The following is a 13,024-nucleotide window of genomic DNA, read 5'->3' on the forward strand; positions in this document are numbered from 1 at the left end:
GAGGCTAGGGGACTGTCTGGGGCAGGGGGGGGGAATGGACACATATGTAATACCCTTTGTAATAAAAAATTTTAAAAAAATAAAAAATAAAGAAATCTAGTGGAAAAAAATAAAAATAAATAAAAATGAATGGAAAAATATCCTCAGGTGAGGATTAAAAAAATAAATAAAAATAAATGACACACAGAAGGGGCATTGACTCAAATGACCTCATTTTCTGTGATTCCTGTTCTTACAATGATAGTAGGAGTTGAATAGATACATCTGAATAGATATACCCGCTAAATAAATACTTCTATCATATTAGGAACAGGAATATATATGAAATGACATGTGTAGGAGAACTATGAAATGTTACATATTTTCATCAATATCTTCTTGGTGGAGATATAACATTACAATACAAATCCAATTAAAAAGCTATTGTTATAATATTTAATAAATCTATTTAAACCTTAAAATACTTCCCTTTGAATTATGTATCTGTAAATTAATCTTGATAGATACTTAAGGTGGTTAGCAATTTAAATTCCCTAATAAAAATTCACACTTTAAAAATAGTTATGTAAGACTTTTAAGTATCATTACCAAATCTATACCAGAAGATTTATTAACTCAAAAAAGGGATGCTCAAAATAATTATTCATGGATGAAATGAGTGTTGGTCAAGATGTGGACCTTACCATGAAGGAGGCATAAGCCCTTGGCAAGACCAGGAGCCTAATACTTTCAGCTACATGCACTAGTTCTAGTTCTAAACTTCCTTTAATCTGACTTCTACTCTATTTCATGGAAGAGTCCAACCACTGATCTTCCTCATAGAGAACCTCTCTTGCAAGGGAACTAGTGGAACTTCCATGTATTGAGAGTGAAAACTTTAAGACCTAAGCTCAATAACTGTTTTGTGCCTATTTAAAATGCTCCTAAATGTTGGCACATTTGACAGAATTTGGTCTCCTTGCTCTAAGTCTTGTTTTAATTTTAGCATGCCACCTGGTATGTTGCCATGGATCATCCACCTGTCTCTAACAGTAGGATTCTAATTAAAGAACCTGAAAATTTCTGTATGGTCAAATTGGCCTAGGTTAGTTTTTACAACGGAGGTTCAAAACATTTAAAGCAACTACTTGTAGAAATAACAGACTGAGTTAAGTATGTCTTTAAACTTTTTAAAAAGGAACCTGGAGCCCTCCATTATGTTTCTTTTAAATATGCTTTTATTGATTTTTAGAGAAAGAGGAAGGGATAGGGAGAGAGATAAACATCAGTGGGTTGCCTCCAGTATGCACCCAGACCACAGACTGAACCTGCAACCTGGGCAATGTGCCCTGACCAGGAATAGAACCGGCAACCTTTTGGTGCATGGGATGATGCCCAACCCTCTGAGCCATGCTGGCCAGGGCTTAAATTATTTTGGGGGCTTAAAATATTTTGTGAACACTTAAAGTTTTGATGATTTCTTTATACTTACCATTTCAAAACTAATGCTTCCTTTCATTTTCAAGTACAGTTTTGTATTGCATTTATAAATTGGATGAGTTTATTTCAATTCCACAAAAATGGAAAATAAATGCCAAAGTACATGATCTGAACATTTCATTCATAATGCACAGATCAAATACACCAAAAAATAAAGTTGTGTCTGTGTTAAACATATAATTGTACTTGCAAAAGCAGAAAGTTAATCCCTATAACTTCCTTTCTTCAGTTATTTAAATACACAGTCACAGACAAATATCAGTCCTATCCTCCCCTACTGCTAGCTAACCCAGGGATTGGTGAGGATAATTTCAATAGGACACAGCAGGTCTTCCTGGAGTAATGGCTTCACAATATATGCATTTTAATGAGGACAGGATCTCATGCTATGGATAAATATATAACTGTTCCAGTGCACAGCCTCCAACCCCATGCTTTCCCACCCCCCATGTTTTTTAATGAAGTGTTTTATTGAAATGTTGAGAGTATATTTTAATTCCAACATTGCATTTATTCACTCACTCCTCAAATATTTATTGAGTGCCTCCTGAGAGTCAGAATCAGTGAGCCATTCTTTTGATCATGACTATTGTAATAAATATAATCTCTTATATAAAAGGCCTGTGGCCATCACGCCATAACGCCATCACGACCAAAGGAGCAGTGGCTCTCGTGGCTGGTGGGGCAGGGCGCAAGCTAGGAGTGGTGGACAGCTAGGAGCGGCAGAGGGTGGGGCGGCCAGCTGAGGCAAGCAGAAGCGAGCTACTTGTGCACGATTTCGTGTGTGCTGGGCCTCTAGTAAGTAATAAGTGTATTAAGTTTAATAATGTAATAAATATAATTGTGACTCTACTTGAGAATAAAAAAAATATTGTCTTTTGTTAGTGCAATAGTGATGGTTAATCGTTATTACATTGCCAGGATTCCCTACAACTGACGCTATGTTAATAGATTAATTAGGGGCATAGGTAAAAGGAAGGAAATTAATTTCAAAAGAGAATCATCAAGAATGAGTTGTCTGAAAAGATACTGAGTTGAGGAAAGAAACAGATGACCTCCTGCTAACCTTCTCAACCTGCTATGGCTTTGTGCAGTCTGACTCAACATAATATGATACATAAAATATAATATAATGAAGAAAATCAGAAATTGCAATGGTTTATTGGATACTGTGTAAGAGAGAAGTATCTTCTGTTTCACATTTCTCAAAATCAGTGCCTCTGAATGGATTTGTAATTTCTCAGTGAAGGAGGCAATGTGCATGTGAGTATGTACATGCACACACATTCATGTCTGAATATATGTGGAATGAAATATATAAGCTAAAAAATTGAATTCAAGGTCTGTTGCTTTTTTTTACCCCATATTACTATAATTGTAGAAACCACATGGGCTTTTAATTACATCAGCTCTCATAGTTCCATTATCCATGATAAGTAAAGAGGGTTGATAATGAATAAAATTATTGAGTCAGCAACCTGGAATTGTTTAAAGATCGCTAAGCTAAGCCCAGCTGGCGTGGCTCAGCACTTGAGCATCAACCTATGAACCAGGAGGTCACCATTCAATTCCCAGTCAGGGTATATGCCCGGGTATGGGCTCAATCCCCAATAGGGGGCATGCAAGAGGTAGCCAATCAAGGAATCTTTCTCATCATTGATGTCTCTACCTCTCTCTTCCTCTCTAAAATCAATAAAAATCCATTTTTTTAAAAAAATATCATCCAGCTGAAACTTGTAATTTTTCACATAAAGATTGAATATCATGTCCAAATTTACATAGTTAATGGTAAACTAGGAAAATAACCAGAATACAGATTACTTCGCACCTGCCTTACATGCAAACCAAGGTTTCTGAATGACCCCCAACTTCTATCTAGGTGCTCCCTTCTGCCTATCTTTTAGCTTCCTGTTGTTCCAATGTTTGCCACTTTTCCTTCTCAGACCTTATACTTAAATGGTTGAACTAGTTTAAAGTGTTAATCCTTCCATGAGTATTTCTATCTTAATATGGATGTAAAGGTAAACTAAAGACATAAAACTCTAGAAACACCAATCAGAAAGGATATACGCATCCCTATGTTCATAGCAACACAATTTACAGTAGCTAAGATTTGGAAACAGCCTAAGTGCCCATTAGCTGATGAGTGGATTAAAAAAAACTGTCCTACATCTATCTACACAATGAAATACTATGCCGCTATAAAAAAAGGAAGGAACTTTTACCATTTGCAACAGCATGGATGGAACTGGAGTAAAAGAAGAAATAAAACTCTAAACATGGGATTTCAGGCATACATAAGGATGGGTAGATGGTGGTGGAAGGAAGTGTTCAGACCCTTCCAAAACCCTTGAATCAGCTTCCTGGTCTCCTAATTAAAAGGCAGTTCAAACATGATTTATATACCTGAAGACCTGTTGAACATTTTACCAAAATTAAATTCTACTGCTAGGAAATGTGTTAATAATGAGCAGAAAAGCCCTATAACACTGAATATGCTTTATGGAAGAGAGTTCATGTAGAGTAAGGTAACTTGACAGTTTCACCAGATGAAAATGTTTAAGAATCAATACTTCAAAAAATTATTTCAACAAATACTCCGAATTTTGACATATTAATAAACTATGCATTCAGTACATCTATACAGAGCATGAATTATGTGTGCCAGATTCTGACCAAGGATCACAGGCATTACATCAAGATAAGGGCCTTAACTCTCTTGGAAGTTATAATGGGATTGAGGGAAGTAGTGATACAAGCAACAAAGAAACAAACCAATAAATAAACAAAGAAACAGACAAGTAATTTAAGATGGAGCTAACTGCAATGAAATAAATAGCATTGGGAGATATGATGAAGATTGACCTGGGGTGTCCGACCTGTCTGACTGGTGTGGCTCAGTGGTTGAGCATCAACCTATGAACCAGGAGGTCACGATTCAATTCATGGTCAGGGCACATGCCAGGGTTGCAGGCTCAATCCCCAGTATGGGGTGTGCAGGAGGCAGCCAATCAATGATTCTCTCTCATCATTGAGGTTTCTCTCTTTCTATCTCCTTCCTTCTCTGAAATCAATAATAAAATATATATTTTAAAAAAAGATTGACCTGGGGCTACTTTGGGCAGGATGGTCAGAAGGCTTCTTTGGAGAGGTGATATCTGAGCTTAGACCTGTGGGACAAGAAGGGAGAAAACATGAGGCAACTGAAGGAACAGCAAGAGCCAAAGCCCTAAAGTGGGGATGAATTTGGTATGTGACCAGAAGGGGATATGACAGGAGATGACATCTGAGAAGGAACAGGGACCGGTTGATGTAGGAACTAGGTGTATATGATAAGGAGTTTGGACTTGGTTTCAGGAAGTTATTGAGTAGTTTTAAGTAAGAAAGTGGCTCACTCTGATTTCCCTCTAAGAAGTAACTTTCACTTCTGTGCAGAGAATGGATTATAGAAAGACCCATGAGGAAGCCTGGAACAAGAGGGTGACAGAAAACTTACAGACAGGTACAGGGCCAAATTTGAGACATAATCAATCTGATTTGATGGATTTTATGTCAGAGGACGATTTACCTATATTGTTAATTTTAGGTACAGGCAAGATGTGCAATCCTATATAATAAAACCCTAATATGCAAATAGACCAAAAGGCGGAATGGCGGAACGACAGGTCATTATGATGCACACTGACCTGTGCTGAGCGTCTGCCCCCTGAGAGGGAGGCAACTGGTGGTGGCGATCAGGGGTGGGGGTTGGGGGTTGGGGCTGGCCAGTGGGCGGCGCCAGGCCGCCAGCCAAAGCGGGTGCCAGCGGGGGCCCCCCCATCACCCTGCCCACAGGTCGCCCCACAGATGGCCCTGATTGCCGGCCAGGCCTAGGGATCCTACTCTATATATTGGGAACAGTCTCTTAGATTTAAAAATTTAAACCTGGCAAGGCTCCTCTAACACTGAAAAAAACAGGATGATGCAGTGATGACATGCATGGACTCTGGCTTGCACATTCTGTGGTTCAGCCTTGATTCTGACACTTTTAACTGTGTGACAAAGCTAATTACTTAACTTCTCTCTGCTTCAGTTTTTCCACCCATAAGATGGGGAAAATGGTACTACTGCCTCAGAAGGATCATGTTATGTACTACTTTTTTATAATCAGGGCAAAAAAATGTAGCTGCCCATACAAAAGCGAGATGCCTTTCACCTGTATGAAAAATATGGTCACTGGTGCAAGCAGTGTTTCAGATTGTGAGAGGACACAGGCCGGGCTGAGGGACAACCCCCCCCACCCCGCCCTGGGGCACAAATTTCATGCACCAGGCCTCTAGTTAAATTATAAGGATTCAGGGAAATTTATAGAAAGGCTAATGACATTAGCAGATATTTTATAGTTTGTAATAAGAGCTATGTATGTTTGAGACATAGGCTTTAAATGAGGGGGATTAAAGAAATATTAAAAGGAAATAAACATTCACAAAAACAGGGAATGGGACAAATATTTTCTGAATAGCACTTAGTGTATTGCTGTAATTCATGGTGAAGCCTAGTGTTAACTTTCAATGAAAACATATAAATTCACTGAAACATGAAAGAGCAACTTTATTTCCTTTACAGAAACAGAAAGGCACCAAGTATATTTCAGTAATAAAATGTTTATTCTGATTGGATACTGCTTTATCCTCATGAGCTATATACCTGATAGAAATATACCAGACAGGGAAATTCATCAGGAATATTAGACTTACAAATGTTAATTCAATGTGTAATTGATATAAGCATTCTCCCCAAAGTTAGTTACTATCTGTCTTCTTATGATCAGAAAACCTTGGATAGTATTATTTTGTTAACTACTGACTTTGATCTGAGAAGCTCAGATGCTGAATGGGACGTTCGTTTTCTGTTAGATTATTAATATGAACTAGGTAGCCAACCTCCAATCTCCAAGAACACCTTACGATATGAAAAAATCTCATGAAAAAACATAAAAATAAATGAAAGATTTTTCCAATAGTTTGCTGAAAGCCGAGAAAATTAGAAGAATCATTTATCTGATGTCAAATGCAAACTCTGAGTAAATAATCATACTCGAGCCAGCTCTGTATATTGTGACATTGTGGGAAGGTGAGTACGGAAAAGATACTTAATATATCTTTGTTGAAATTAAAAAAAAAAAATAAGTGGTTTCAATTTGTTGCAAAGAAAGTTGTTTCACCTCAAACTATTGCCAGAAAGCTAACAAATTTAACTTTTCCAAAGTTATAGATCACCCAGAATGAGAGTATCTTTTCTTTCTGTTTTCCAGTGTACCTTGCAATAAAAATTGGGAGTCTATACCTAGAATAAAGCTGGTTAAAAGAAAGTAAAGTCTAATGGACACTGGTATCATATATAAATATCTTGGTTGAATGAGTTCAGGGACATAAATTGGCAGTTTGCCCAAGGCCTAAAGGGATGATTGCCCTCAGTTTATTTCCTAACAGTTTTCATTTTGGGGAAATTAGTGACTTGGCATCATGAAACTTTACTTCAGCAATTTCTTTCTTTTTTTAAAATATATTTTATTGATTTTTTTACAGAAAGGAAGGGAGAGGGAGAGAGAGTTAGAAATATCAATAAGAGAGAAACATCAATCAGCTGCCTCCTGCACACCTCCTACAGGGGATGTGTCCACAACCAAGGTGCATGTCCTTGACTGGAATTGAACCTGGGACCTTTCAGTCCGCAGGCCGATGCTCTATCAACTGAGCCAAACCAGTTAGGGCTACTTTAGCAATTTCCCATAACCTTCAATAAAAATGGAACTTTAGGGTGGATTAAACCTCATGTGAATATGATTTCTTCAAATCCAACAAACACAAAAAAGATAATTTCCCCTTTGCATTCAAGACTAGAAAGAGACACCAATGCAGATTAAAATTCATGGGAATTCCTCAAAAAACAAGCAATGCATAACACTCTATGTTCCAGATTCTCTGCTTTAAGCCTACATGTAAATAATGAGACAAATGATGCACCAATGAAAAGGTACAATATACTAGTACATTTTCTGACTGATTATAAACTGAAGTCATATAAGTTATTTTTGCTTTCTTTGTCACAAATATAGTCAATTATGGAAAATTTAATAACTAAAGTCGAAAGACTGGCTTATTATTTTAAATTTATTTAGTGATCCAAAACATTAATACCAAGCATGACTGCATCAGGGATTTTTAAAATTTATTTTTTCTTTATTTTATTTTTTCCATCACAACTTATCCCCCCTCTACCCTTCTCCACCTCCACCACCTTCCTGCACCCTGCAATCACTACATCATTGTTTATGTCCATGACTTCTTTCCCTTTTCTTTCTCCTTTTTTTGCTCAATCCCTCCATATCCTGCATCAGGGATTTTTTTAAATTTATTTTTGTTGGGTTCAGAGAGGAAGGGAGAGGGAGAAAGAAATAGAAACATCCACAGTGAGAGAGAATCATGGATCGGCTGCCTCCCGAAAGTCCCCCACTGAGGATCGAGCCCACAACTCGTGCATGTGCTCTTGACTGGAAATGAACCTGGGACCCTTCAGTTCGCAGGCTGACACTCTATCCACTGAGCCAAACCAGCTAGGGCTGCATCAGGGATTTTTTTTAATTAAGATTTTGGCTTTACCATTTAAGAACTGATCACAAAAATTGCAAAAGTTTCTATTGTAAATTCCATGAGATTAGATTAGAGTAGGGTTACAGTTGCTTCATGACCCTGATGAATATTGCTTTATTTTGCACAAACTTTACTTTTTTCCATATAATGTGCCACTTTCTAACATGCTATCTAGTTTATTTTTTATTACATGTTTTGTCTATTGTCTGCATTCCCTCATTAAACTATCATATCCACAGAAACAGAAATCTGGGTCTATTTTGAAGACCAAGTGCCTATAAGAGTGCCTGGAACATAGCGGGCACCCAATAAATATTTGTAAAATCAATGAATATTCTTAGTTCTGAATAAATCCAAAACCAATGCCTCACTGAATAATTGCATATACTCATGCATATATACATATTTAATTTAAATCCTATATATTTCCAATGCCTTTGTTATCTGTGGATCATCAATCAGTGCATGTTGATAGATTTAATAAAAATATTACAGAGCAACAAAAATCGGTCAAGCATTATTTGTTTTATGTAATTAATTTTTAAATAAGTAATTTTTAAATATCATTAAAATGGATATCAATGCTTTAACAACAGTGCTTTATTATTAAGTAAACTTTCAGAACAGAGTTTATAGTAGCTGATGTGACCCTTGGCTAGCTTGTATTATCTATATATATAAAAGGTTAAGCAACCAGCTGACCAGCTGACTGGCTGACTGGCCAGTAGGTATGACATGCACTGACCACCAGGAGGCAGACACTCAACGCAGGAGCTGCCTAACGACAGCAACTTTGCAAAGTGCCCTCTTGCACTCTGGGACCCTGTGGGGGATGTCGGACTGCCAGTTTCGGCCTGATCCCCGCAGGCCAGGCCGAGGGACCCTACCTGCTAGAGGGATCCCACTCACTCTGCAGATGCCCTTCGAGCCCCGGCGCCACCCCAGGTGTGGCCGGGGAGGGAACCTGAGAGGTTGGCTACAGGGCATGTCCGGCCCGTCTCACCCAGTCTCACCCCATGGCCACCTTCTAATTAATTTCCTTTCAATGTGCATGAATCCGTGCACCAGGCCACTAGTAAAAGATAAAGATGCTGTCTTTGTTAGATAATTCCAGCAAAATATAGAAACAGAATTACATGTGATATCTAAAAAGATTATGTTATAGTGCAACCATAATGAAGACTTTGAACATATGGAATAAAACCTGATTTTCTTTTCCCAACTCCAAATGTCACAAACACCTATACAAGGTCTTAATAGTACAGAAACGGATGCATTCTTCACTTCCATCTGTCTAGTACTCTCAGGATCCTCTATAACCCGAAAGTTATCTTCAGGTTTTCAGCATCCCATAATTTTTCATACACTTTCTTACCTTTTTAAGTAAGTAATGACTACTTTTTAAAATAGTAAGGGGAATGGCTTCTTCTATTTAATATTAAAACAATAATATCTTGCCCAGCCGGCTTGGCTCAGTGGTTGAGCTTCAATCTATGAACCAGGTGCTCACGATTTGATTCCTGGTCAGGGCACATGCCCAGGTTGCAGGCTCAATCCTCCATGGGGGTTGTGAAGGAGGCAGCCGATCAATGATTCCCATCATTGATGTTTCTATCTCTCTCTCCCTTTCTCTGAATATATATATTTAAAATCAATAATAATAATACCTGACTAATACATAACTAGAAAAGCCCAGCTCATTTTCTTCATAACAAAAATGTCTATGTTGCTGCAAAATATGTTGGCTGTAGTTTAGATTGTTTGGGAAAGTTTAGTGTATTTTTAAATTATTCAGAATTCAGTATGTGAGCATTATGCTATATATCTTGCTGTGCCCTGCCAGATGTACTCTCTACGCTCTCAGTACTAAGTGATTACTACCCTCCCTGGCCCTCCACCATCCTGTATTCCTTTAGGTCCAAGTTGGGTTTGATCAATGCAAATACCCTCCAGTCATAAGAAGAAGAACAGAGGCCCCCCCCCTGCCATTTTTCTGTAGGTTTGTGGGATTCCTCTACTGAGGACTTCATTTCCTGTCTGAAGGCCTCTCTGTCAAAACAATCCTGCTTGTTCCCCTTTCCTCTTATAGTCTAGGGAGAGTAGTGGCCCCTATTGGTGCTAGTCCTACGGTCCAACACTATCCTTGCTGCTCTTCCAAGCTTCCTATACCTTTGTAAATAGTCTCTCTTATCTTACCTGGTTTGTGAGTGCCATCTCCTTCTTGCTAAAGCTCTGATTAGATATACATAGACTTTCTCACATTGATGTTGTGCTTTAGACACTAAGACTTCTTCATCTCTGTAAATGGTGCAAAGCTTAAGCAAAGACTGGTGAATCACTCATTCCTCCACATCCTGTTAGTGAATTGTGTCCGGTCTGCTACTAAAATACATTTTGAAATTGTCCGTTTCTCTTTTTCTCTACTGCCAGCCTTCTAATTGAAGCTACTCTCATTTCCTACCTGAGCATTGCAATAACCTCCTAACTGCTCTTTTTTTTAGAAAAATTTATAATAATAAAAGCATAATATGCTAATTAGACCAGACAGGTGAACGACCTTCCGGACAAAGCCAGGGCTCTGAGGGCCAAGCCCCTTGCATGAATTTCGTGCGTCAGGCCTCTAGTTGAGTTATAATTGACATACAATATTAGTTTTAGGTGTACAATGTAGTGACTCAACATTTATATACATTATGAAATGACCACCATAAAAGTCTAGTTATCATCTATCACTATACAAAGTTGATACAATATCATTGTCTACCTTCCCTGTGTTTTATTTTACATCTCCATGACTTATGTATCTTGTTACTGGAAGTTTGTGCCTCTTGATCCCCTTCATGTGTTTCTCACCTTGTGCTTCCCTGCTTTCTTTTTATTGCGGCAGTCTTTATGACTTCATTCCCTACTTCTTGCTCTCCTCCTACTTCAATATACATATTAAACACAGCCTTTTTAAAAAGACATAAATAGGTAATGCACCTCTAACATAAAACTCCATAATGGCTTCCCATTTCACTTTAAAATGTGAATGCTTTACAATGACCTATGAGGCTGAAAAGAAACAAACCTCTCTGCATGGCTATCCATACTCATCACACAAGTCCATCCACCTTTTAGGCTCGCTGTTCTCCTTTTGGCTCCTCAAAACAATTAAGCTCTTTCTCATCTTGGGGCTTTCACATTCACTCTTCCCTTAACTGATAAACCCTTCTCTGGGGATTCTCCAGAAATGGATCTGTGCCACCCTTCCTGTCTGAAGTGCCCTTGCTTCCTTCACAGCACAATTCTGTGATCATTCTATTCATCTGGTGCTTGTTCTGTATGTCTTAGCCCACCGAAGTATAAATTAGATGAGGCCAAAGATTTCATTTATATCCCCAGTGCTTGAATGGCCTGGGTCATCATTCACACATTAATAACCATTTGGTTGTTGATTGAATGGATGAATACCTCATCATCATTCATTCCTGTTTCAATTTTCACAAGGGACTTGTAGTCTTAACTGTACAATGTTTCTCTACAGTGCCTTTCTTTTCTATCTCAGTGGCCTAAACACATTGTCTTACAGTAATTCAAAATTAAATATCTTCTCCAGCATGGCTGTCGTGGCCCAGTGGTTGAGCATCAACCAATGAACCAGGAGGTCAGGTTTTGATTCCCAGTTAGGGCACATGCCCAGGATTGCAGGCTCTATCCCCAGTATGAGACATGCAGAAGGAAACTGATCAATGATTATCTCTCATCATTAATGTTTCTATCTCTCTCCCTCTCCTTTCTTCTCTGAAATCAAGAAAAATATATTAAAAAATATCTTCTCCATCCTGAAATGTTGAAGCTGGTGATATCTTCTAAGATACAAGGTATTCCCATTACCTTAGAAGATTCCCCCATGAACAGACAATTACTGATCTAATTCCTATCACCACAGCTTAGTTTTCATATTAATGCCTTATGCACTCTTGGGTCTGGCCTCTTTGCTCAAGATAATGGCTTGAGATTCGTTTATGTTCATATATGTACCAGTAGTTTGTTCCTTTCTATTGGAAAACGGTTTTCCATTGTAAGCTTGTATCACTGCGTATTTATTCATGCACCTGTTGATGGACATTAGGTTTGTTTCCAGGTTTGGGATATTCTGAATAAAGGTGCTATGAAAATTTGTGAACATGTCTTCTAAGTTACACCCATTTTAATTTCTCTGAGTAGAATCTGGGGTCTTGGGCAAATAGATGTATATTTAAACTTATAAGGAACTATCAAAATTTTCTAAAGTGATTATGCTATTTTTCATTTTCAACAGTAATTTTTAAGTGTTCCACTTGCTCCTTATCATTACAACACTTGTTATGGTCAGTTTTCTAAACTTTAGCCATTCTAATAGGTGTGGAATTTCATTAATTTACACTTCTCTGATGACTAATAATGCTGAATATCCTTTTATGTGCCTATTATTCATTCTTATGTCTTCGTTTGGGAATATATGTTCTTATATTGAAAAGAATTTCATTGAAAATTTGCTGCAGTTACTTGCAAAATGGCTGAATCTCAAGTACACAGCACATTTATCAACAATTTTTAGCTTGGATGAACTGATTACTTGATTGAATTGAAATCTACCAGCATTCACAATATAGTGAATCTTATTACACATTTTAATACAGGAACATACCATCCTATTTAGACACATGTTTTTTTTTTGAAAGGAACAAAAGCAGTCTGACTAGTGCATATTATTAATATCCTCATATTGAACTATTTTCATTCCTTTAATTTAAAATTATAATCAAAATTAGAACATCTTATTCTCCCTAAGATACATGTAATCTGAAATTGGCACAGCAAGAGTTTGCCACAAATGTGAGAGAAGATAGAGATGGCTCATTTGCTTTTAAAATGGATATGATGAATAT

At 37.6% G+C, this 13,024-nt stretch overlaps 1 long non-coding RNA gene across 1 annotated transcript in view; it reads left to right on the forward strand.

Annotated features, from left to right (window-relative positions):
• Window positions 1–5,622: 5,622 nt before the first annotated feature.
• LOC107181973 overlaps window positions 5,623–13,024 on the forward strand; it is a 23,656-nt gene continuing 16,254 nt past the window's right edge. Inside the window, exon 1 of the long non-coding RNA XR_001512688.1 lies at window positions 5,623–5,706. This is a non-coding gene — a long non-coding RNA (uncharacterized LOC107181973). The remainder of the gene's footprint in view (window positions 5,707–13,024) is intronic.

This window comes from Myotis davidii, unplaced genomic scaffold (assembly GCF_000327345.1).
Source record: "Myotis davidii unplaced genomic scaffold, ASM32734v1 scaffold314, whole genome shotgun sequence".
Lineage (NCBI taxonomy): Eukaryota > Metazoa > Chordata > Mammalia > Chiroptera > Vespertilionidae > Myotis > Myotis davidii.